Source organism: Ambystoma mexicanum, chromosome 1p (genome assembly GCF_040938575.1).
Source record: "Ambystoma mexicanum isolate Mex_15411 chromosome 1p, UKY_AmexF1_1, whole genome shotgun sequence".
In the NCBI taxonomy this organism is placed as follows: Eukaryota; Metazoa; Chordata; class Amphibia; order Caudata; family Ambystomatidae; genus Ambystoma; species Ambystoma mexicanum.
In genome coordinates this window covers 180178407-180205797 of record NC_090921.1, presented here as the reverse complement: position 1 = coordinate 180205797, position 27391 = coordinate 180178407, and the positions used below count along the sequence as shown (strand labels likewise).

Genomic DNA, 27391 nt, shown 5'->3' with positions numbered 1-27391 from the left:
AAGAAATCTGAGTTTAACAGGTTGGGTTATGATGTGAAAGTCTTTAACCTCACTTTGAAAACACACAATCTGGGAACTGTATTGCCTGAGATCAGAAGAGGACTGGAATGTTAGAGGGGTAATGAACGATCAGCGGAATCCCCTGAAACAAGATGATGTCCAATTTGAGACTTAAAGAGAAGACTTGAATGTAAGAGATGTTATGCATAATGACTGGAATCTCCCAAAACAAGATGATGTGCAATCTTGCACATGGTTGGCCCTATCCTTAAAATAATCTATCGCCCAGCTTAAATCTCGAAGACTGGATCTTTAAGCTCAAAAATGATATACTACTGGTTTCCTGGAATTCTAGGGGTTTGTCTCATTTATCTTCTTCAAAGGAGTTATGCTTCAAATAAACAAAAAACAATATTCTATGTATTCAGGAATCTTATGATTCAAGATTCTAACTCTCAAAAAAGGTAACGAGGGGCCGCCCCTCTGGTGGTCTCATTATTGTAGTAAGGTCAGGTGAGGGGTTAAAAAGTCCATCTCCTTGGTAATTGGGGTGTTGGCCGTTTTGGTGTAACTAAAAATTGGGCAGGCGAAAACCTATATACTAATTGTAAATATTTACTGGAACCCACTGTATGACATGTACCATCAAGAAGATAAATACTCTCTTCTCAGACATGATTACAAAGTATAAAGGCCTTCATTTCATAGTCGCTGGCTCCCTGAATGCTCTGATTCCTATAGGCGACATCCTGAATAGCAACTTGGAATCCGACCTGGGCATTTTAACAATGCTAAAGGGCGAGGGGAAATATGGTATTATAGGGGGACCACAAGGATCAACAAGGAAATGTCTTCAGGGCCATATTTGGTACACACTCTTTTTGAACTGGGCACTATCCCACGTAAATCCTATCAAGAAAAAGACCCCATACATGGTCTAGTGGGATAGAACGATCAACTTTAGATCACATCTTTATGTCAGAAAAATTATTTGAAGCGTGCAACTCTTTTAAGCTGATTGACACTAACATTAGTGACCATAGACTATTGGAAGTAGGAATAAACATAAGATGCGACACTCCCGCTAGAATTAAGCACACACATGTATTTGATCATCTAGTTAACTTGCATAAAAACATGTGCAATAAAGAGATCCGAAGACTTGGAAATTCTTGCATAAATTGGGTGGGAAAAATCAATAAGAATTTGTAGGGAAAAATTAAAGTTGAAAAACTGGATTAAAGCCCATCTCTGTGCAATGTTAAAAGTGGATAATGAGGCCATGCTATATGCTCTTAAAGATGGATCAGCACGCCAATTCTGGAAGTTGATAAATTATATAGTCTCCTCAAACTGTGTTTGAGGAGGTATGGGTGGGCCATTTTGGGAACATATATGCATCCACACCCTCCCCCTGCAACATTATTCGCCTTAAACACACAATTATGGAAATGTAATTTCTCAGTTGCAGAGATAGTGGCCCAAATTCAAAAATCAAATCCATCTAGGGCCTCTGGTCCAAATGGCTTGGCCAATGTCATTCTTAAGGCAAACCCTGAGATGTGGGCAAAGGCCTTGTTTTTGTTGTTCTCTGACATCACAAATTAACCTATCCCTAGTTCCTGGAGATATATAATTAACATATACACTACCCAAGAAACTACCGCCCTATTGCGTTAATGGACGCTGACTCAAAGATTTTCGCTGGGTTGGTTTTAAATCTCATGGATGATTGGTCAGAACAACATTCCATATTTTCATGTAAGCAATTTGGATTTAGCAAGCGAATGGGCACAGAACTAGGTGGTTTGGTTTCCTTAGTTCAAGAAAAGGCATGGAAAAAGGGGCCTCCTCCACTTATGTGGTGGCCATAGATCTGTCGCAAGCTTTAAACCAGGTTGATTGAGTTCTGCTATGGTCAAAATTGCTTTTGTTAGGAATGCCTCGGGATATTCTATTAATTGTAATCCACTTACACGAAGGATCCATGATGCAGGTACATTTTAATAGCGAGGGTAAACTTTCAATCCCAATTAGAACTATGAGTGGCTTACCCCAAGGGTGTATTTTGGCCCTACGCTATTCAACCCATTTGTATCTGATGCACGGAAATTTCTAGACCCTGCATCCTTTATTTCTCCAAAAATTGAAGGGGGGAGGGGGAAACTAAATTGGCGCGCCTATGCTGACAACGTCTTATTGATGGACAGCACCCCAATTGGTCTGCAGCACCTAATAAATGCTTTAAAAAAATGTATTGACTCAATGGTCTCAGCATAAATGAGAAGAAGCCCATGATTCTAAGTCTAGGTAATCAGTGTTTAGTGGGAGCTGGGGACGTGTGCGAAAAGGGTTGTAGGCACGGCTGAGCTGCGGAGGCAGCTAGGATTGCACATGTAGGGTGTTTATGGTTGCAAAATGGTGATCCGTGCGGTGTGATTGTGGAGTTGTAGGGGGCATATCGGATGGGGTGGAGGGTTTCCAAGAGGTCAAGGTCTGGAGGTGGATAGAGTACGTTTTTTATTTTTTATAAATTTTGTTCATTACTTGGCATACTGAACCTAGGCAGCACAGGTTTACTACAAAGCAAAGCATTCGAAAATGCACCATTACATACATACATCTTCGTACTTGAACAATCCTTCAGAGTAATTCAGCAATAATTGGGCACCAGGGCAAAGATACCCAAGCCACCCATCATTAACCCAAAAATAACATTACACTGGTACCTGAGCTAGATCACTGTAGTATTTATCAGATACAGTTTAATGGGAGACCATATGTCTCTAGGCCAACTAGAGACGGGCGACGACGATATCCAGGATTTCTCCATATTGTTTGCACGTACTAGATCATGTAACCATTGGTTCCTCATGGGGCTTTTCAATGTGTCCAGTGCTTAGTATGCATTTTTTTTGTCCCGGCAAAAAACATAAGTTAAGCAGCCTATTCATTCATGTGCTTCCTTTGTTTGGTCAATAAAGATGCAATATAAGCCCCGGAGATGGTATTAACATCTTCAAGCACAGCACACACACACCCCCCAAAATGTAAGTGCCTGCAGGCAAGACAAAAAACATAAGTATGTAGTCTCCTCCCTCGGTACCACATCTGGGGCATTGACCCGTACCTTTCCTGACGACAAACGCGCATGTTCTAGCAGGGGTATAATGCCGCCTATTGAATTTAAGGACACCACCTTTGTAAGTGTGCACATCTCCTGCCACACCCTCTGAGATGTCAGCCCCCAGATCCCATTTCCATTTAATGCGGATGTTGGGTCCGCCGCTAGGTATTTGATTCAACACTAATTTGTATAAGGTGGATACTACCCCATCCCCAAACTTTCAATAAATATGCCAGACGGGGATAGTTCTTTGACGGCAACCCAGGAGACGGAGGGAGGATGCTCGAAAGGGTGGGGTCTTGGCTGGAGTGTGTGGGATGAGTGCTCCTGATGGTGTTAGGCTGCAAGGTCGGGGGTGGTAAGTAAGGGTTAGGTCTGACTGTGGCAGAGGGGCTATTTCTGGTGTGCCAGTTGGCACCTCTGACCTTGGAGCTCATAGACATAGCGGGGGCAGGCACAGTGTAGCTGAGGCGCTATTCACAACGGGAAAGAAATCCTTCAAATCTTGGTCCTTGTGGAAAGACAGTGGCAGAGGAAAAACAGTACTGAGAAGCAGTTCAAAATTGCACACCTTTGACCCTGCTGGAAGAAGGGTAAGTGTTGCTGGGGAGAACGAACGGTGGCAGGATACAGTTGTGAAACATACCTCCTGGACCATATTTAGAGCAAGCATGTGTGGCTGTAGAAAAAATAGCAAATACCGCTTGGAGTCACTGTCAGGAGAAATGCAACGCGGCGGAACAAAACAGCAAGACTCCAAATGCGAATTCAATGTGGAACAGCAAGTAGTACAGGGATGGCGTAGGTTGTTGGGCAGGCTGGACCAGCCAGGGTTAAGGCACCAGGTCAAACAGGGATGTTTTCTCCACAGGGAAGTGCCCTTTGCCAGAGCCCTTTGCCTGCTGCCTGGGCAAAGCTGCCTTGTGGGATCTGGTAATGAGGTAGGAGGGCTGGGGTCACCTGTTCCGTGCAGTCCTCCAATCACGGGCTGGAGGTAGGGCAGAGTGTGTGGTGGAGGTAGGGCTAGGGGAGAGTGCAGAAACCAGGAAATGACTGCTGGAGTGTTTGCGGGATTGCGGGCTCTACCATGCAGGGGCAAGTCCCTGGACTCGCTGATTAGTTTCCCAATTTTGTTGAGGGCAGGAAAAGCTGTTGTGTAATTTTTCAGATGGTGCGCGCAGGCTGCAGCCCAAATGTTGGTCTTTAAACTGTCACTTTTCTTTCTTTGGTTTTCTTTCGCATAGATATCCCCATTATACTCTGCCCCCTATCTGCAGTCCGTGTTCTACTCTCTGCAGGTGTTCTCACTGACTATATCCTCATTGAACATCCCATTCTTCGTGAATGTGTGCTGTCCTATCCTATTTTGATTTCCTCGTCTGCTCTTCCTAGTTTACTACTTTTGTCCTCTGCGGTTCCAACTCTCCCTGCATTACTGTCTTGCGGTCTTACCATGTGCATTTAAAGTTCCCCCGGTTAACTTTTTCTGCCGTTTCTATTTCTATGCTCCCAATCTCTTTGCAGGGCCACTTCCTGCTTGGTCTGCTTTTGTCATCACCATAACACCTCATTACCCCATTCTTTAATGTTCAACGTGCTGTGCTGTGGAGACTCACTTAATGTTCTTGGCTTTCGGTGGGGTGTGACTAATGGTTCTTTTACTTTTTTTGTACAGAACGAAATTATCCCTACCCTTTCTCGAAGTCTATCGTGGTGGAAGCACTCAAGGAACTTTTGCGACAACGAGGTAAGAAACTGGGAGAGCAAGAATGGCAAGGAAGAGAGTGTAAAATGAGATGCATCTTGAGACGAGAATCAATTGCTTGTTTAGGTTGACCACAGGTGACTGCATGCGACCATGATACAATTATTCCATGCCTGTGTTTCCATTTAACAAATTAATTCTGGGAGTTGTCCTGCTGTGCTTTGAATGGAACTGTATGAAAGAGGCGAGCAATAGTGTGTTCATGGAAAAGGCCTGGAGTGGAAATATTCTTCCCGGTGATATGGAGCAGTCTGGTCGCCTTTCAGAAGCTCCTCAAAGTATTAGAGGAAAAGAAGAAACCATGGTGGAGATCTTCAAATAATAAGCATCCGGTCCCGATTCTCAATACCACACAGACTTAATGCTTCTCAGTTACCTCACAGAACTCCCTCATCCACCAAATGCCCCACAGACCCATTGCGTCCTGAAAATCCTTCAAACCTTTTGTTTCCCAAATAGCGACAGGAACTTCTGCTCCTGGATTTTCATTTGGACCACTGTATGCCAAACACCTGACATACATCCCTGCTTCCCTAATTTTATAATATTCTCCCCAAAAGCTGGACAGACCTACTGACTCCCAAACACCGTCCCATGTGTCCTAAATGCCTTACCGACCCGTGCTCTGCGAATACCGCAGAGAGCCACTGCTCTACAAATACTAGAGACATTAGGGCCCCATGTAGTGGACAAAGAGACTGCTCCAGAAATGCGTTAAAGGCCGGCTGCTGCAGTACTTGCAAACATGACTCCCCAAAGAGACTTCTTTATAGAGCCTCGCCAAAAGACTTCCCACTGATATGTTAAATTCTTCATTATTTGTTATTCTTGGCAGTTAAGTTCTAGACTCGCATATCATCTTGTAATTCGAATCCGTGCAGTGAGACTCTGCTGTTTACGTTTCGAAAGTCATGTCGAATGCCTTTAAATCGGGTAACGGCATCTACTTTCTTTACTGATCGGGAAGAATCTGGAATTGGCGCTATATAACAATCTATTGCATCTACTGGATACAGTTTAATACTATAAAGTTAATATTCATGAACATTAGTGTCACGTAAGTCCTTTGTCACTTATTTGTACATACATTTGCTTCCTTGATAAACATTTCAAGAAAGAATACATTCAAGACAAGACATTTGTAGAACTATAAATGATATAGCTGTTTTCTTGTACAATTAACCTATTACCATGCAAAAACAGACATTGTCTTGAAACATCTACACTAAAAGTTATATTATTTGGTATGTGTATACCGCCTACTGCATACGTGATGGCTTCGAAGCGCTGTAAATCGAATGGTCATTTGGCAGACCCTAACCTGACCAGACAGGAGAAAAGGAGGTTCACGTTGCATGCAAATAGTAATTCTAATTTTAGCACCGGTTTAATATAGTGACACTATAGTAGCAGTAGTTTGAAGGGTGGATTGCTATGCCAAAGACATAGCTGGACCACATTTTCCATCGCACTCAGTCGTATTCTTGAGCTGACGACGGAAAAATCAGCCCAAGATGGAGGAGGCAGCAGGGTAACCTGGAGTGACCTGGGACCCTCCCCTTGGGGTCAAAAGGCGAGGGGCGGAACGGCGCCAAAAGGCCTAATGGCCCAAAAGCCCGCGAAGGGCTGAACAAAGGAAAAGGGGCGGGGCCACCAGGATATAAACAGGCGGGACCGGGGTGCCAGAAAGAAGATCAAGGAGCACCCACACATCAGCCTCAACGGGGAGACCATCAAATGGGAGAGCAGCCGCCGCTACCTCGGTGTGACCCTGGACAGCAAACTCAACTGGAAAAGCCACATCGAGAATACTCAGCAGAAGGCAACAGGAAAGATGGCAGCGCTGTACCCACTCCTGAAGAGCAAGTCCATGCCACTCCGGACAAAGATCAACGTCTACAAGGCGATCATCAGACTAACCCTGACTTATGCCTCCCCAGCATGGATGACCTGCCATGAGCGACACCGGAAGAGTCTTCAGATAGTCCAGAACAAGGCCCTGCGGATATTGTCTGGAGCTCCAATCTTCACAAGGACAGCAGACCTTCACAGAGACCTGGACATCGAGATGTTGGATGAACATCTAGCGAAGCTGAGTAAGAACTTCTGCCAAGAACTGGATCAGAACCCGAACCCTCTGATCAGAAGACTCACTGCCACCACTGCAAACCCCTTCGACCGCTACCCGCGGCCCATCACTGCGAAGACCCTGTGAAACCAGCCCTACTCTGACAAGACCACACAGACCAAGAAGAATACAAACCCACGACTACATACTCAACCCGAGAAGATGGAGTAATGAGGCTCAAGTCTCTGTATCCAAAAAATCACCGCTGATGGATAAAAATCTATCAGCAAGAAGAAGAACAAGCCGCCAGGCATCTCGCTCCTGCACTGGGACCCGGTCGCCGCCTCGCAAGTGGAAGGAATTTCGTTTTACTCCTGAAGTGGGACTCCGCCGACTCGCCGGAGCAGAGGATTTCGTTTTGTGTGCTGGAAGATGTTCGGGATGTTCTTGGTCCAGGTTCCTGGTGCACGAAAAGGAGAGGAGGCGTTCGAGGGAAGGGAGTGTTCCGGTGTATGCCGAGGTGAAGTTCCAGCGTGGAGGGAACTTCGTGTGTTGCAGTGCAAACCGCATTGGAAGGGAAAAACCGAGTAAAAGGGGCCCCAGATTACAGGAGTCGGGGTAGTGGGCTTGTGCAGGTACAGGCGTATCCCAGTGGGTAATGGAGGGAGCAGCGTTCCGCAGGGAAGCTGGTCTTAAAGGATCGGTGGCAGCGCGGGTTATCAAGGAACATCGTATGTGCGCAAGGGGTTAATGCGAGGTGTGCCCGCTGTTGATCCTCTTAGTATGAAGAAAAAAGCACGGCTGACGGTAGGCCTTTTGAGAGGCACGCCGGTGGATACCGGGGTCGATTAAGCACGGGATGGATGTCTTGGGGGTAATCTGTTATTCGCCCAGGGTCCGTTGTAAATTAATTAGGTAAAAGGTTATGTACACTTGAAACGTGGGAGGGGGGGTTCGTTTACCCCCCTCCAAGGTGCGCAGAATTCGTGCAGGAGGCGGCGAGGTCGAAAGCGGGGCATGCACACAGGATGTTCATGCGTGTTTTACATGGCCTTCGCGCGGCACATCGTATTTCAATACGCTATGGAATTTGGATGGCGGGTAGAAGCCGCCGTTGGGGGTGCGCATGCTTAAGGTGTGCATGGGATAGTCATGGGGGTTTTAAGGAAAGTTTGACGGATTTGTTACCGGAAACGGTTGCAGTATACAGTTGCTAATTTTGTGATAAGGCCGGCAGGATAGCTCACCGGCAACGTGCACGCCTTGCAAACAAGACGACACGAAGCAGCACAGGTTAAATCCCCAGGTCCGCGCTTAGAAACCTCTGGGTATTAAGCACGTGATAATTATGCAACTAAGGCATATTCCCGTAACAGCGCCTCGATGCCCCGGAGCGCTATAAAAATGCAAATTAAATAAATAATTATGCAAGCCTACAGTCTTTCTAGATGCCTTTTTGCGTGCAGGGTGGTTTAAAGAAATTCGTATAAACACAGCGGTAAAATTAGAGTTGTGAATGCAGCACATAAGAGTAAGTTTTGTGGCAGGTTCGAATGTGCTAATCTCTTCACGGATAGCGTGATTAACTTGTTTGGAAAGGGCTAACGGCAGCTGTGTTCGGGTGCACGCCAGGTTGGCGTGGGTTTAATTGTTTCATATGGAATGCTTTAGGAGGTTCAAAGGAACTAGTAAATGGAATGGAGCGACGTTGGTATTGGGTTTTTGCGGAATGGAGAGCAGAGACCACTTTTGTTACGGATATCGCTCAGGGATAGAGGGAAATGTTGTGCATTTAAGGACCTGTCTGCCGCGGCTTGGTTGCACCACAAGTAACGGTGCGTCGCATGGGCGCACACAATTAATGCAGTTGCTTGGGGGTTGGTGCACATTCACAGAGGAACAAGGTGCATACAAATGGGCAAGCGGGGGAGTAGGCGGTTTTGTGAGTTGACGGCTTAAGTTATGTAACAAAATGGCAGTATAGCACACTTATACACGAGGGTTTCATGGCTCACTTTTCAATTATGAGGTAAATTAATGGTTTAGAACAATGCATTCGTTATGAATGTTATGCATATAAATGTTTGTAAAACGGGCAGGTGGAATGCGATTGCTCGGCTTGCTATCAAGGTGCATGGGGTTTGGCTTTTGACCGCGGGGTTGTGGTAAAAATGGAAAGAGTATGCATACGGAGAGTTGGTGAGGAATGCATTGGGTTGCCACGTTGCTCCTTCGGTATCTTTGACTTTCATGGGGTGTGACCTGACGAGCGGCCAGGGAGTTGAATCAAGGTTCTGAACGAGCATTGTATTCGGGGTCCATGGCTGCACAAATGGCGGTGTACGACGGTTAGATTTTAGAAGGAGAACTTGGCATGTTTTTAAATGGCGGCAATGTAGTATGAAAGAGGGCTCGCGTTACTGGGGAAGAAGGCATTGTGTCTATTATGTCAAGCATCGATAAACGAAAGGAAATTTTCAGCACAAATAAAGGATCACACCCATCTCGGATGACATCAACTCCGTGTTCATCTCAGGAACCTGGAAAAAGAATCATCAAGACTGAATATGCTATGATACATCAACTGGGACATCCCATCCCAAATCGCTTTACTTATGACACAGACGACTCTTTTTACACACCAGATAACATCAACAAAAACGATCCACCATCGCAGTCATCAAACCTCACAGAACAGAAATCCCCTTCCTTAATGGACAACAAACCTGGACAACACGAAAACACTAATCCAAGAATTCCCACTACCATGTTAGATTTGCAAAACATGATGATCGTAGTACTAGCGCAAACCATGATACCTTTCATTAAGTTACATGAAACAATGAATGATAACATTAAAGACCAAGGAACCTTATTAGCTATGATCCACTCTAAACAGATCTACATTGAAAAATTTGTGAACACAACGGAGGCTCGCCTCAACTTAGAAGCAGAGCAATCAACCCGCTGGCAACAACGTCTAGCAGAAATGGCTAGATGCGACCAACAAGAAAAAACAAACCTAAATAAAGAACTATTGAATCTACTCAAAATACAACAACACCAATTAAATCAAAAACCGGCCTTGAAGATTACCCAACCCTCTCTACCACAATGTCCAAATGTCCAACAATTAGCCACAAGATCAGAAATTTATGCAGAAAAGACCATACAACAATCGTCAATGTCAGGATCCCCCTTGGACTCGGAAGCACAAGATCAAAACACACTGAAGACAACTAAAATAGAACAGTTCAAAATGTTCTCAAAAGAAAAACCAACTATCACTCCACAACCTGGACAGACAAAACCTCCCAAGAAAAGACAAACAGGATCCAGAGCCTTCCTCAGATCTATAAAAAACAACGGACAACCTGCACAAGATGTAAAAGAGAAGACAACGAGACAGTGCCAATTATCATCAGCAATTCAAATTAGACCTCCAGTCGTAATATCCACGACACTACAAGATCAAACTCCACTCACTCCAAGCACCATACCGTCACAACCTCTGTCACAATCTGCCTCTCACGATGAAGAACTACTAAATTGCTCAACTCATGAAGATCAGGAAATAGACGACACACCACCATTCACATGTCCCACAACGTCATCAAGTTACATAATACTTGACGAGTACTCAAATAACCGTGAACCGCAATCCTTACACCAGTATAAAGACGTTGCCAATCAATCGCTACAAGATGTCTCAAATACGTCTCTGAACAGCCCCAGTTGCACCATTTCATGGAGTGACTTCTATGATCAAGTCACAGATGACTCCTTTGATCTACAAAACATGTCCACAAGCGAATGCACCTTACCTTCTTTTATAGATCCATTAGAACAAAACCAAATCTATCAAATTCATATCGAAAACCAAATAAAAAGAGCAAAACCTTTAATACTTAATAGAACAAACATTCTCCGACTTTTTGGAGCAATACCACAACTAAAACCTATCACAACCAATAAGATCGATTTAATCACCTTCAAGGATGATAAACATTTAGACAAAATTATCGCAGAATTATCTGACCCAGAAGACCAAGACTTAATTATTTCAAAATGTGAACACCTCCTCAAACTTGGCTTCAACTGCTGGCCCACTACAACGCTAAGAAACAATGCCGAGAGAAAACAGAACTATATCCGCAACAACAACCAAGCAACGAAGACTTCAAATTGAAATTCTCCGTCAACAGCGGCAAGAGCAATTAGCCAAGAACAACCAATCAAAAGAATCTACGACCTAGAAATATCAAGGTCGGAAACCACATACTCAAGAAGTTCAAGCTACTCCTATTCATAACAACCAATTAATACAAGCATAACATGGTCACTCTGCTCATGGAACACAAGAGGAAACCTGCACTTATACACCCAACCTTGCTCTAACCTCGAGAATTATCTAATCATTTGTTTACAAGAGACCTGGATCATGGATACGCCAGCTTGCGACGGTTTTCTTGCATTCTTAAACCCTGCCTTAAAAAAACATCAAGGCAGACCCGCATCAGGACTACTCACACTTATCAAAATAACCCCGAAATGGAAAGTGTTGACAAATGAAAATATAAACCCCTGGATTCAAGTGACCGTAATAGCAACTACATCATTTAAACACCAAAAAAGTAGTTATGAAACAAAAATTGCCATTCTGAATCTCTACTGGAATCCTGTGGCCATCACAAACGAGGCAGTTATGGACGGCGTATTCATGACTATAGACAATCTACTTCAGAGACATCAGTACATCGAACTAATACTGTGCGGTGACCTCAACATCAACCTAATAACATCAAATGGTACTCCACGCACGCTGGACCAACTAACTCCTAAAGCAGCAACATGGATTAAAGAAATAACAACACGAAACCTGATGCTCTTAAATCATGCAAAAGATAATTCGACTCCCTTTGTCCCAACATGGACCAGAGGACAATCAGAAGCGATCATCGACTACATATTTCTTTCACAAACGCTGCAAGCATCTGTCAAGGCAGCTATAACGCTAATCTCTGACAATAGTGACCACAACATGCTAACCGTCACCTCACAGTTAATGACGAATGAACCAGTACCATCTGATGCCACAATACTAGAACTTGCAGGTTCAGCAACAAGACTACGCATATCACAAACAGCGATATCTCTTCTTCCAAGGAAATTAGAAGACTCATCAAAACCAGAATTGGAAAAACTGAATTACGGGTGGCTTCTTCTTCCCTTTCAACAAACAGTAAAAAACTGCCCTCAAACTTTACACGCACACACCTACAACCGGGAAATAGCAGAAAAAAAAAAGAATTGGCCAAACAGAGAAGACAACTTAACAAAAACAAAACAACAGAAAATCGTATAAAGATTGCAAAATTAAAGCAATCCTACAACAATTGGAGGAAATCACATCAATCGATGTTACTCCAGACGGATGCAGAAACAATAATGAAGACTCTAAAGACCAACAACACACGTGAACTGTGGAACCTACTGAACGAAAACCACTTGAAACAACATAAGCTCACAGCTAATGTACCACAACAGACATGGACCACCCATTTCTCGACCTTGTACGGACCACAGCATAATTATTCAGAAGAAAAACTGAATCAAAGAAGTACAAAATGGACAATTCATACTTCTCAAGAAGATTTCCTACATATGATAAGTCTCAATTCATCAAGAGCCCCAGGACCCGACGGCCTCTTGAACGCCGTCCTTAAACAAAACCCCACAGTATGGGCACAATTCATGTCACAGATCCTGGACATTATAAACAAAACTAACCGAATTCCAACTACTTGGAGAACAGCTACAATAGTTCCGATACATAAACAAGGACCACGTGACCTCCCGGAGAACTTTCGTCCAATCGCTCTACTGGACCCCTTGGGAAAAATCTTCGCAACAGCTCTCTTAAAGCACCTGACTGCATGGGCCACCACCAATGGACGTTTCTCTCCGCGTCAAACAGGTTTCACGCGCAATGTAGGGACTAACATAAATCTCCTACTATTGCACTTAATCAAACATGAAGCCATAAACAACAGGAGCATGATCTACACGGCATTTATTGATTTAAAGATGGCTTTTGTTGCTATACCTCGACACAAGTTATGGGCAAAACTGCATGCATGGAAATGCCCAGCGAACATCCTCGAACCCATCATCCTACTTTATTCTGACACTTCAATAAAAGTCAGACTCTCAAAACAAGGACACACATCTGCTTCCATCGTGACAATGAACGGCTTAAAACAAGGATGCCCTCTGGCAGCGACGCTTTACAACCTGTACACGTCAGACATTGACCAACATCTGGCAAATACGCAAACAAACCCCCTGAAAATAAACTCGATACCGGTCCCTATAATGGCCTATGCAGATGACATCGATTTGCTCGATAGAACCCCATCTGGATTACAACTTTCGCTTACAGCACTAAGCAACTACATGAAACAAAATGATTTAGTCATCAATATTACGAAGACAAAGACTATGCTGTTGACGAAACCACAAACAAAATTAAAACACCAACCGAACTTCAACATCAATGGAATAAGAATAGAAAATGTCACAACATTTAAATATCTAGGGATCACACTCAATCAATCAAAAATAGAAGCGGACTGGCTAGACAAAATAGAACAGAAAGCCCAAGCACTGGCGCGCCAGGGGTGCATCCTGCACAAAAAATATGGAAAATTCTCATATAAACCGATTATTATGTACTACAGGCAAAAATACATTCCCATAATAACATATGGATCTGAAACTATGTTGAATGCCGAACATGTAAACTGGGTAAAACTTGAGGCAATATTTTGGCGCAAGATCCTAAATCTTCCTCAATCATACCCCATACCCAGAATCCGCTACGAGATAGCAACCCAATCCATCGGATCCATGGTACGATGGAAAAGAATGGACATCTATCGGAAAATAATAGCGGATGATATCACTCCTGCAATTCAAATTTTGAAAACCGATCGCAACGCTTTAAATAACACAATTTTAGAAACCTGGAAAAAATCAATCAACAAAGAAATGGAGAAAGAAGAGATCTCCGAAGAACTTTTAATCAAACGGCCGCAATATGCCAAATTCAAACTTCTCCAGAATGATTGGATTCAAACCATTGATCAGAAAAACAACTACAAACGGACGCTGCACTGCAACGTAGACAATAGAAAACTTCATGAACCGCAGCAATACTTGTCGAAATTTCCTGACCCAAATATCAGAGCAACCTTTCTACGACTTCGGCTAAATATCCTACCAACGAATGATTATTTAGCTGCAACAAAACAAATTCCAAAAGACCAAAATCACTGCCGTTTCTGTAAATTCAAGACGATACCAGAAACCATATTTCATCTCGTGATGGAATGCCCCTCTCTTGCCATCCAACGAAATCAATTTCGGGGATATTTTGACATGGGATCCCAACAAATGACTACAGATAAAAGATGGGCGGCAATTCTTAGCGGAAAGAATAATAAATATATATATACAGTATCTCTCTACCTTCAAGATATTCTTGATCTCATGAAAAAGAAATCTCAAAACTCAGCGGAACTCCGCAGCTCCGCTGCCTCTCGACACTGATGTCTATATCTTCAGCTCATTGGCCATTTATTCTTTCTTTCTCTTTTCACGAATCAAAATGATGGAAAAGTTTGATGGAAAAGTTTGAGACCAAACTAAAACATAAAATAAAAAAAAAAATAAAAAAAATGTGTTGTTCATGGGCGGCTGTGGTGCGTTGCGAGGTGGGACCAATGCAACTTAAGGTAAGCGCATTACTATGCAGAAGGGTTTGGAGTTTAGGTCAAAACGCGCTGTACTGGGGCTGCCGTGTAAGACGGCCCACACCGGCATGCAGAAAGTCCTTTTTAAACGCTTTTACGGGTTTCTCCACCACATTACTTGTTCGCGCCGAAGGGAGTACATGATATGGCACTTGTATCGCATTCACACTCATTTGTGGTGGTGAGCGCCGTGCAATCCCGATGTGTGACTCCTGGGTAGAGGGGGAGGTGCGGTGGACTGGCCGCGGCACTGGGAGGCCACTACGGTAACAAGTGCAGTTCGAAAGGCGACTTCCATGACATTGCTTCACCAGGCTATATGGAGTAGCGGCCAAGGGGCCCAACCGGTGAAGCTGGCGACTGGGAGTTCGTATCCCCAGGTCGCATGATAAACAGTTAAATGGGAAAAGACGGTCTAAGTGTGTGATTCAAAATCCATGGGGTGGCTAGCGCGAGATCTGTGGGTCGGGGGAGAGATGGTTTGACTGGGTTTACTGTTGGATAGGTAAAGGAGCTTGATGAAGATTGATTGATTGGATTGTTAGAGGAATACGAGAGAAAGCGCCTGTGTGTTTCATTGATGTCAAATTATCACAGGCAGCGTAAAGATTTTAGATTGGCGTGGTACAGGGCTTCCATTTGCTGAGGGGTTCCTGGTTCGAATCCCGGCAGGGACAAACCCAACCTTGCATCTTCCGAGGTCGATAAATGAGCACCACACACCGTGGGTAATAATAAGCAGCGCTCAAATAACCGAGGGTTCGTGGCGCTATATAAATGCTAAATTATGGGGGTCTTTCAGCACGTTTGGGGTAGAGGCGCGTATGGGTTTTCCGTAATGGGTAAGGTATTCCTTGGGTGATTTATGGCCTCAGCTCCACTCAATAGGGGAAACGTGGCAGTAGAGGGTCCTTACATTGGTAAGCGGCAGGGGGGCTATTTTATGCACACTGGACTCATGGACCGTGCAAAGGGTACTTCTATGGGTGTAGGTACGCCAGGTAACACAACCAGGCCGCCAGAGTTTTGAGGGCAGTTGTGTGGATTAAGGCCTCTTTGGAACACCTAATGGACGTGTTCGTGTGGTCAAAAAGGTGTCCTTAGATCGGGTGAGCCCGGCCTCTGGAGGCACGGAATTTTAAAAGGGTTGCAGGGTTAGCACTATTAAAACAGGGTTGGGGCTCTCATACACGGAAGGGGCGCAAGTGGGTGGACCAGCGGCAATGCCACGGTTGAATAGTCTACGAAATTAATTAATTGATCGGCGGCAAGGCCGCAATATTAATAACCTGCGTGAGGGCTCGATACCGCAAGGGGTCGCATGCTTCGGGACGGGGTCTGAAGCGGGCAGCAGGGTTTAATAGCGGAGTCTAAGGGCAGTATCAGGTACGCGCCCCATCGAGAAAAGTAGATGGTGGAGGGTACATGTGGGGTAGAACCCATGGCCCACGCTGAGTACAGTAGTGTAGTGTAGTGTTTTGAGTCTTGAAATGCATACTGGAGAGTGTGCGCGAGTAGGAGATTAAAACACTGACAAACGTGGTTCTTTTGCACTGGCAGCTGGCCCAGGGGGCAGCCGGGTTTTCGAAGTTGTAATTGAGGGCCATGAGTCAGGTATTACCACTACCATCAGGCATACAGTGGGGTACATCGTTAAACATTGGGAGTGGGGTTTTAGTTGACCTGGGCAGCAAGGCCAGCGCAGCCTTCACCCCTCCGGGATCGAAAAACACGTAAAAATGTTCGTGGTTCATCGGGTAGATAGCAGAGCGGTTTGTAATCAGAAGCTACTTAGATGCCAGAAGGTGGGCCAAGGGTGGCTGACGGGAAGCAAGGACAAGTCAGATGGTGGGGGTCGGGAACAGCACCCCATCAGCCTACTATCAGCTGCGGGGAGGCAGGCTGCTGGGTCTATGGCGGGAGAGCTTTGGCCGGCTGTAGGAAGGTAAAGGTCCCTTCCGCAGATGATTAAGAAGGGGGAAATGGGCCGGACATGACAATGGAATGGGGAACCTCCCATTTTAAAGTATCGGTTGACTATATCAAGAACAAAGCTCAAGCAACCCGTTAAGGAGTAGGGGTCAGGGGAATTGGGCCAACACGATAAGGAATATGGAAAGCTAGAGCCTTCCTTTAAAGGAAAGGAAGGGATAAGAGTGAGAGAAGGGGCAATGGAGGCAAAGTGGTTTTGGAAAATCAAGCAAAAGGAATTCAGCTCAACCTCACCCACCAGGAATGGTGCTCTCCCAACAGGGTAACGCAAGGGCAGGCAGAGCAAGGTTAAATTGGTTGGGAGCTTTTGCTGAATAAAAGTGGTGAGGAACCTATTGCGGGTGCAGTATGAGGAGCAAGTGGAAAGGTGGCAGGGGCAGGAGTGTCCTGGAGCAGGCCCACCCTGGTTAAGGCGGAGCAAGATGGAAAGGTGGTAGGGGCAGAAGTGTCCCGGAGCAGGCCCACCCTGGTTAAGGTGGAGCAAGATGGAAAGGTGGTAGGGGCAGAAGTGTCCTCGAGCAGGCATGGCCGGAAGACATCAGGGGGAGTTGGGGGCCTACTATACCAAGTATAGGGGGAAGCAAAGGAAATCCGGCAAGCAAGCGCCACACGTACATAATGAAGTTCACAAATGTGTACAAATAATTCTGTTGTGATGGAAATAAAACTGCGGCCAAGTTTGCCATTTGAAATTCTGTGTCATGCCAATTTGTGGGGATAAGGAGTAATGCATTGGGGTGCATGCGCAAAGAATAATTGGCAGTAAAGGCAAATGGACGGCTGCAGGGGTTATATAAGGTGAAACAATACAGGTGGAAAGGGAGCTTGTAAAAATCGGTGCGTCAACCCCAAGGGAAACTGTTATACATAACATGCAAAACACATTCACAGTGAATAATATGCAATCATATGCACATGTGTCTGTTACTGGCCTCCCACAACAACACCCTGAGACCCCGAACTGAGCCCATGCCGAATGGCAGTGAGGAACTAACGATTAAGAGAACGTCCTCGGTCCCGACATATTGCTGGCTTGGCCGCCCCACCAGCGGCACAGCCGTCACACTGAACGTTCGTATCAGACTCTGCAGGAGATCTCACGCCGCACAGAAGTCGACCTCTGTCTTATCCCGACATCAACCTACCACAAGCCTGGCGGACACACAACCAGCCTCGGGACAGGACTGCTGCGAGCAAGTGTGCTCCCAAGGCCCGGCTAACGGGGCCACCTGAAGCGCTCTCACCTATGCGACTCTTCCCTCCTCCCCCTCCACTCGGGCGATTTCCGCCTCTAGCTTGGCCTCATCCTACGCATCAGTCACGAGACTGGACACTGCAGCCACCGCACAGCACCACGCACTTCCAGCGCTGTTCCAAATCGCATGGCCAGCACCGCGACATTCGTAAGTCCTCACCGCTTTGCACAAGCACAGCCTGCCTCCAGAGCACCTCCGAGAAAGATCTGGACCGCGAGATCATAACTAACAATGGCTCCTCATCTACTTCTGCTATCAACATTGCTAACATGGCTCTACCCGACATTGATCGGAAGGCACCGTTCAATGTCATGCCTTTTTTAGTAGTGCGAGTATGCCGCCGATCTCTAATGCTGGTAACGCATACACTGCTGCTAATTTGGTAAATACTGTTCAAATGTACACAGTGCCTAATGTGGTTGCTGCATCCTGCTTTGCCAATACTGCTAACTTACTTGTTCCCTACTCTTCTGCTGGTATACATGCCCCCAATTCTGCTAAATTGCACTTGACGCCTAATGCTGATATTACACTCTGGCATACTGCTACTCCTTACTCACTGTTCCTAATTCTGCTGGTTCACATGCTCCCAATATATCTCTAACCGCCGTTGATAGCAAGGCCCCGTACGTTCTCTAGTCATTTAGTAATGGGAGTATGCCGTCAACCTCAAATGGTGACAACACACTTGTTGCTGCTAATACTGTTGTTACTGCACCTTTCCATGCTTTTAAGGCTAACATACTTATTTCCAAGGCCGACAGTATACCAGCGACTACTGTTGGGAATAATTCCCTCCATGCCTGTGCTACCAGTATGCCTGCGACCGCCAATGCCATTGACACACCCTGCAAAGCCACCTTTTCCATTCTAGGTCTAATGCCCATGAGCCTTAGTGCAGATTTCGCCCCCTGCCTCTCCAATTACATCAAATCACTGGCAAGGTCCAACGGCAAGTTCGCCCCCATCCAGGCTAAATCCACTAACATGGTTGCACAGCCCATGACCACCAAGCCTAGGAACTCCTCGGCATATCCTGCTTTGTCCCAAGCTGCCGTCAACGCCCCTGCGGCACTCCAACACCAGTGTGAATAAACCCTCCTATGGGAGACTGCAGAACACCCCTGCCCACTACCACATTGAGCTCCCCCAAACCAGCTCATACCCAAACCAGCTCATAACACCACAGCCTCTGCAGTTGGGGACCAAGCCTTCACAAAGACCAGCTCCCTCAGGACAGCCCAGACCTCTGCACTCTACCCCCCCTCTCCCAACCACTGCCCCAGCGGATCCTCCCAACCACAGACACCCAACCCAGTCGGCCGACAACCCAGTCGGCCTGCACAACCCACTCTAGGTACAAAAGCAGGAGCACCCCATGCCCCTCTTGAACTCTGCCTTATTCAATTAATGACCTACTCACCTCCCACAACGTTGATGCCCTAGCCATTTCAGAAACATGGCTCCATAATCCCTCTGGCACAGCTCTTTCACTTGCCCTCCCCTCATGCTTTACAATATACCAGCAAGACCTCCCCAGTGCAGAGGAGGAGGGGTGGCTCTCCTGATATTATTTATTTTGTTTATAACGCGCTCAATACCCAGAGTTTCTAAGCGCGGACCCAAGGATTGAACCTGTGTTGCACTGTGTTGTCTTGCTTCCAAGAAGCGCACGTTGCCCCTGAGCTATCCTCCTGACCAGAGAGTCCTTTCAGGCAGGTCACCACTTCTCTTGAAGGGAATGGAGATATCTTGTCCCTCAAGCTGACCACCTCCCCCACCTGTACCATTACACTCCACATTGTCTGCCGCCACCCGCTCCCCTGTCCAGCTTACACGAGAATCTCCTCCATGTCCCAGAGGGACTATATCAAGAATTCATCTAAGATCATCCTAATGGGCGACCTGGGCCACAATGTTCCCGAGAATCCTTAAGCCAAATCACTCGCTGATGCTCTTGAAACTATAGGCTTCAGACACTGCAACAACCCCACCCATTCCAAAGGCCGCACACTGGACTGCAGACCTAAACTGTTGGCCTACTATCATATCCAACCCCCATTCCCCTGGTCCGACCACCACATCATCCACTTCTCCATTCCCCATCCCAAGAGTCACAAGCCCTTGACTGCTTCGTTTCCACCTGCTTTAGCGCACAGTTCCCGCAAGATAAAGAAAGAAAGCTTACTTCCCTTCTTTGATGTCCGTAGTCTCAAGCCTCCCTTCTGCAAGGATTCTAACATCCGCTTGGAGCTCTACACCTGCACCCTAATAAAGGCAGTGAATATCATTGCCCCCCTGACGGCCCGTAGAGCGAAACCCATCGGACACTCCAATGCTTGGTTCACCCCAGAGTTACTAGAAAACGGTTTGTCCAATCTTCCTGGCAAAACCTCAGACTCCACGAGAATAGAGTTCGCCAAGGTAGCCAAAGCGTATAAACTGGAGATTATGCTGGCAAAATCCACATCCTTTAATCAGAGTCCACAATGCTAAATCAGATTTGAGGGAAATCTTCATCATCTTCAGGGAACTAGAGAGCCTGTCCACCACCCCCAGACCCTCACCAAGGATGAAGCCTGTTGTACAAATGTCCAAACCACGCAAAATCGGCCTACTAAATAAAAAAAAATCCACAACAATCAGAGCAACCTGCACACTCCCCTCCACAAAAATACAGCCACCACCAATGACACAGCCACCACGGATCTCCTGAGGTTCTCCTTCAAGGAGGTCTCCGAACACGAAGTTCTCTCCATCCTGAAAAACCTCAAACCCTCGAAATGCAGAGGGGAGATATGTCCTGCCACGATCATCAAGGACTGCTGCTTTCATCTTTCATTACAGCCTTTATCAATGCCTCCTTTGCTTCGGGATGGATCCCAGCTAGCCTCAAGTAAGTGTGGATACTTCCTATACTAAAAAAAACCCTCGCTAGATCCTACGGTCCCCAATAATTATAGGCCCATCACGACAGTCCCTTACCTGCTGAAAATTCTCGACAGAGCTGCTTACTTGTAGGTCCATCAGTTCCTAGAAACCAACCCCATACTAGGCCTACGCCAATCTGGATTCCGCCATGGTACGGAATCAGTGCTGCTGTACTTAAGAAAGAAAAAATAAAGAAAATATACAAATGGGTAAGATTGGGGATGGAGGCAGACCTGCCCTGCTCCTCCTTCTGGAACTATCAGCTGATTTCGTCCTACTGGATCACCCACTTCTCTCAGGCAGCAACCTCATGGATCGCCTCATTCCTCATTTCCAACACTAGCTGGTTTGTAGCGCTTTGTGAAATGATTAGGTATGCGTCTTCATTTAGCCCTGTTATCAAAAAACCAAATAAAGGAAATCACCAACGACATTGCTCTGTGCCTTTCAGGTGAGTTAGGATTGCGGCCTGTGCTGCATTCCTTAAGGGTAGAGTTATGAGTGTTTGCAGAGAACAGAAGTGCAGCCCCCATTCCCTGCGGGGTCCCACAGGGCTCCAGTATCTCATCTAAACCCTTTGCAATATATTCACAAGCCAGCGGTTTGACAGCTTGGACTCCATAGACATGTATTACAGCCACTATGCCAATGATACCCAAGTCCTTCTCACTGCGATGGGCAACTATGAAGAAAACTCCAAGGCCCTCAATATGGCTTACTCCACCATTCAGGCCTGGATGGTGGTTAATCGCCTCTGCCTAAATGGGGATATGACAGAGATCCTGCTGGTAGGAAGACCCTCCTCCCCCTGTAACCCCTCCCGCCCCCCCGGCGGTACTAAAACCAAATGTAATCTCCAAATACACTGCCTTTGACATCGATCATTCTCATTCCCGTCTTGCCCTCAGTCAAAACCCTAGGGGTTTATCTGGACGCCACTCTGACAAGCCACGTCCACTCCATAGCATCCTCTGCTGCCTATGCTAACAAACTCCTGAATGTGGCCAAATGCTTCCTGTCCACCGACGGCTGCCTCACCATCGCCATAGCAGTCATTGGCTCTAGGTTGATTACTGCAATGGGTGTTGGGCAGAATCCTGTACATTGCCCTTAGGGACCACTACACACGATTAAGACTACACGTGGTAGTACAATTTCACCTTTGGTACAAGCCTGTACTACACAGAAAAAGTGGTAGCAATGGCTGAGCAGCCAGACGTATCTCGAGCAAATGAGCAGTAGTAGAGATTACACAAAGGACTCCAATTACTGTGACTCAAGCAAACACTGACTCAAGGTTTCTGGTTAAAAAGTAAAAGTACATTTATTTTTTAGACCATCTGTTCACAAAACACTTCACTTCTTCTAAATTAAAATCACTCTTCAAATATACTAAACACAACCAATTCTACTTGTGCAGAACAATTCAAGGTAAGTACCTTTTGGATTTGACAGACCAGTGTTGTGAAACAAAGACGTTACCGTGGGTTAATATGCAACCACTTTTTGTCAGTAATGACAGTTCGGTCTTACCAAAGAAAGGCGTACCCACAAGAAGAAATGTTACTGTAGTCAAACACACTTAGCACATAACACAAGAGAATAGGGGATAAAAATCATAGGCAATACTTTGTCAAGACAGTTAGAATCCAAGGACACTTTCTAAAACGTAGATAAGTCAATAGGCCCGCGCCAGTGTCAAATGGGACAGGGTCCTGTTGTCGAGGATCACAAGGTTAGAACAGTTCACGATTCGAGATGCCAGGAGTACTTGGATATTGTCACAAGGGAAGCAAAAGATATAAGAGGGAAGGAAGACAAGGGCAAGCCTTGGGTGAGGAGAAAGGGTTCACCCCAATTCCTCGAAGTCGAACACATTACCTTATTCGTTTGAAGAAAAGCTGGTGCTACGGAAGTTGCTCCTGGTAGTTCCTGCAGACTCACAGTTCCTGGAGCTTCAATCGTGGGGACAAGGACGATGTCTGGAGCGATCTGCACAACCCAGGGAGGAGGCCAGCAGCAGCGAAGCAACGGAGAATAAAAGGTGCACTCCTTTAAAACAGGAGAGGCTCTTCAGATGGCTATCCGGACCACTACAGCGGTGTGCAGCGATTCCGACCAAGAAGAGGATCCTCTGGCTGTGGAAGGTGAGCTGGTTGATCCCAGTAGGCTCAAGGGAAGAAGACTCTGGACGGGATCTTCTCTTGTTGTTGAAGGGTAGATGGCTCAGGACTGCAGCAGGGCTTCACCGGGACTCGGGAGTTGCAGCAGCCGTCTTCTCCGCTTCTCTTTGGTTCATTGCAGTTCCAGTGGTGACTCTCACTTCCAGCCCAAGAGTCCTGCCTTTTTATACCAAAATCCCCCCTTCACACAGCCTGGCTGTCAATCACTCAGCAGGGGGGGGGGGTTGTCCACCTCAGCCAATCGACACAAAGTGCGACTTGGGTCTCCAAGGAGACCCTGTGCAGGGGATGACTAAACCCCTCCCTCACATTCAGCCAAAGGAGGGCTTCTGGACAGAACCCACCAAAGGTTGGCTAACAAAGAAGGCAAAACTGGTTTTCCGCGCAGAGTAAAACACAAGAAGGACTTTAACAAAAAGAAGTGGCGATAAAACCCGACCGGATTCAAAATAAAATATTTGGTCAAGCGGGTTTAAGTTCGAGGCTAATATAATAGCCTAAAACAGTACCACGTTTATATAGTATAATTGCGGTAGAAAAGATAGGGTAGATGACACTGCCACCAGCCAAGTCTTAGGGTTAAGAGAGCAAAATAAAGCTCAGAGGCACAGACAAAAAGGGATATGAACTAACCCTCTTCAATACTCCATTTAAGATGGGGTGTACTGGGTCTGTAGTTTAAAGTGACTATATAAAGTTAATGGCAACTTTACATGTTTCTAGGGGACAGTAGTCAGTCCCAGAAAGAGGATGTCAGTGGGGAGTCTCAAAGACAACCCTGTGTCACTGCACGGAAGGTGCTGTGTAACGCACACAAAAAGCGGGGCTCATGGAGTGGTGTAGCTCCAGAGCCCAAGATCACACAAACAGTAGAAATACACATGGCAAAACACATGTAAGAGTGGGAAAAAGACACTCTTACCAGGTGGAATAAATAAACCCCAGAAATCCAGCAAAGCTGCTGAGGGACTCACTAGGTAAGGGAAATTAGCCATAAATGAGAATTCTCCCTAACAATGGGCTCTTCGCCGCCACATCGGCGAAACTATAAGAAAAAAGTGCGCTCAGAGCAGCTGTCCGCATCCCGAAAAGGGAACACATCTCTGTGGCAAGGAGAAAAGGCCATTGGCTGCCCATTAGGGAATGTGTTCGATTCAAAAGAGTGCCTCTCAAACACAGCCCCTCCCTATCTCTGAGGTGTCCAGTCAAAGGATCTAAAACAAAAGGATCGAATACAAAAGGACCGAAAAAAAAGTCTAATGCCTTTTTTAAAAAGTATATACTTTTTTGGTTTCGGTATAGGAAAAAAAAGTGGTTTTTGCACCAAAAACGGGTTTTTGGGGGAGGTGGGGCCCAAAAAATGAAATCGACCTTTTTTTTTCCCGGTCCTTTTGACTCGAAACTATTGCATTTCGATCCTTTGTATTCCATCCTTTCACCTATAACCTCTCCCCGAAGGTTGAGAGCCTGCTCCACCAGACCTACCCGAACACCGTATGCCCATCGATAACTATTAGCCAAAGTTAGACGTGCCAAAGCGGGCCGTGTGTTTTTTCCCTTAATGGAAGCTGAGAGCCGAACCATCCTACAGTGCATTCCGCAAGGCCCTCACAATGTGGCTGTTTGAATAACCCAAGCATGAATGCCGCCTATCACAAATTATATGATGGGTTATTTAGAACACGCTTAATACTTAGAGGTTTCGAAGCGCGGATCCAGGGATCAAACCTGTGGTGCTCTGTGTAGTCTTGCTTCCAAGGTGAGCACGTTGCCCCTGAGCTATCCTCCCGAGACTAATTGTACAAGTTGTCCACCTGTACTCTGCATTGTCTGTTTTTGATTGTGAACACATGTAACTGGTTCCTGTAACAGCACCACAATGCCCTCTGGCTGCTGCATGCTTTATAACTGAATAAAATAAATGTTGTTGTAGTCATAGCATGTTGTCGGGTCATATTTGATAATAACCAGGGCTATATGACATTAAAAGGCCAGACTGATGCCAGCCAGAAGTGCTTTCAGAATTATTTGAAATTCTAAGGGCCCGAGCTTATCACTGTATTAATGTTCTCGGGGCGCTTTGGAAGTGCAGCACAGACCGCAATCCTAACTCACCTGAAAATAACAGAGCAATGTCGTTGGTGATTTCCTTTATTTGTTTTTTTGATAACCGGGCTAAATGAAGACGCATTTACAAAGCGCTACAAACCAGCTAGTGTTGGAAATCTGTCCTTCTTCAGGGCCAGTCAACATAGTGTTACATAAAATACACTGTCACTTGAATAGTACCCAAGGGGTTGTTTTTTGTTCAAATGTAAACAAATTGTGATATTTAAAGAATATTTATTCAGCAACAATGGTCAAAACTACTAGCTGCATAGTGAAGTAACTCCTCAGACTGGCCCACATTGGCCGATAAAGTGGCCCATTTTGACTGGCCTACACTAGCATTTTGCATTTTTGGTACGGTCATCGCCCTATTGCCCTATAGGCCAGTCCAAGCCTGCCGGCTCATCCATAATGGGTGAGGGGGCGTCCACCCACTGTCCACCTCACCCATTATGGAGGAGCCGAGGAGCCAGCCCAGGGAAACACTGAGCACTCCCTCAGCTGCTTTTTCCAGCTCAGGGAGTGCTCCTGGGCTGGCTGAACTGTCAAAGGGAAACACTGTTTGCCTTTAGACCGTTCATTTCCCCAGCCGCACATGATCACTGAGCCATGCAACGCAGGGGGTGTTTTGCTTCGCCAGACTTGCATAGCTCATTGGAAATGCTGCCTGGGGCACTGCATGTATGTATGTGCGAGGGGGTGCTCCTGCGCCTTTTCGCACATACAGGCACAGCAACCTGGAGCGGGGCATTTTAGCACCCACGCGCAGGCCCCTGCAGAAGGTACGTTTATGGTGATTTTTGTAATATAAATGTGTATGGATGTGTGTATGCTTGTGTTATGGGACTGTGGTGGGAGCAGGATGGGCGGCAGCACTGGGATAGTGGTGGGAGTAGGGTGGGGAGAGCCCAGGGTCTGTACTGGGAGTAGGATGCGGTGACGGCACGCAGATGTTCATACCGATTTCTACATACTGTCCATCTGGCACTTTTGGGAGGGGCCCGGCCTGCTCAAACTTTGCTCAGGGGGGGGCCCAGGCCAAAAAAGTTTGAAGACCACTGCTCTAAGGTTTTGGATCGCACTAATTTAAATGAGAATGTGCCTCAGGGATTGCACTTGTTGAGAGCTACTTAGGCTAAATCTGGGGGTCCCCTGCACCTCTTTAGTTTTTTCCAGGATCCCCCTCATCTCCCCGGTTGTTATAACTTTCATCCTAAACCTTGGGAATTCTGTTCTCATCTGGAGTTAGGAGTCCGGGAGCGATAACCCGGGAGGGTGCTTCTAGGCGTATCCTTAGGAATGCATTGTGTCTACAGTACAGGCTCAATTGTGGTCCAATATTTCTTAACACCCGATGGGTTTACCATTACGTTCTACATTGGGCTATTAATATTGGCTAAAATCCTGTTCAGTTTCACTCAATTGGGTCAGCACGGAAGGTGCCCCCAGCTGTAGATGAAGGGCTAGGTCTTCATACAGAGATTCCTTCTCCAGTACTAATATGTGCCTATATTGTAAGATAAGTCTGCAATCCAAGTGGGCCGCCAAGGATGTTAAACCCAACTCGTACCGCAGACTTGCCATTGAACGCAATAGTGTAATGTTCAGAGCTCTTTTCCAAATATGCCTCTCTATCCACACCCAATTTATGGACCAGGAGCGGAGGTCCATCTCCGGACCGTATTAGATTTTTGGAATGACTTAACTATTGTAGAATCGGATCATCAGGAGAATGGAAAACTTACAGTACCGTGCGCTCTGTCTCTTCATTTGGGAACAGAGCTGGTCCGCCACTCATCCAATCTCTCCACGAAAGGGATGAGTGGCGGACCAGCTCTGATGCAAGTCCAAATTCAAATAATTAACCTCTGGCACCATTGCTACCAATATTCCATTATGGTGCCAAACGAATATAGGGACACACTTCATTGGCTGATGGAATCTAGCTACATTCGATTTAGTGGCGTTTATGGTTAGTTGGTTGATTTTCCTCTGCGAAGTGTGCAAAGGCGTCCAGCTGCCGCTGCAAACCCACGGTCGTGTAGTTAAATAAGGCATTGGTGGCGTATGCCAGCCAGAATGTTTCTGGACCCAATCTTGGGGCTAGCCAAGGCACCTGGTTATAGAGCCCGACCAACATCTGCCA

At 46.1% G+C, this 27391-nt stretch overlaps 1 protein-coding gene across 9 annotated transcripts in view; it reads left to right on the top strand.

The window, feature by feature from the left end:
- The window catches only part of KDM6B (lysine demethylase 6B), a 2050345-nt gene that overhangs the window by 1478769 nt on the left and 544185 nt on the right, over nucleotides 1–27391 (top strand). For all 9 annotated transcript variants that reach the window (XM_069646240.1, XM_069646239.1, XM_069646242.1 and 6 more), the window contains one exon: nucleotides 4803–4874. The gene's annotated coding sequence lies outside the window, so the exon portion shown is untranslated. The remainder of the gene's footprint in view (nucleotides 1–4802; nucleotides 4875–27391) is intronic.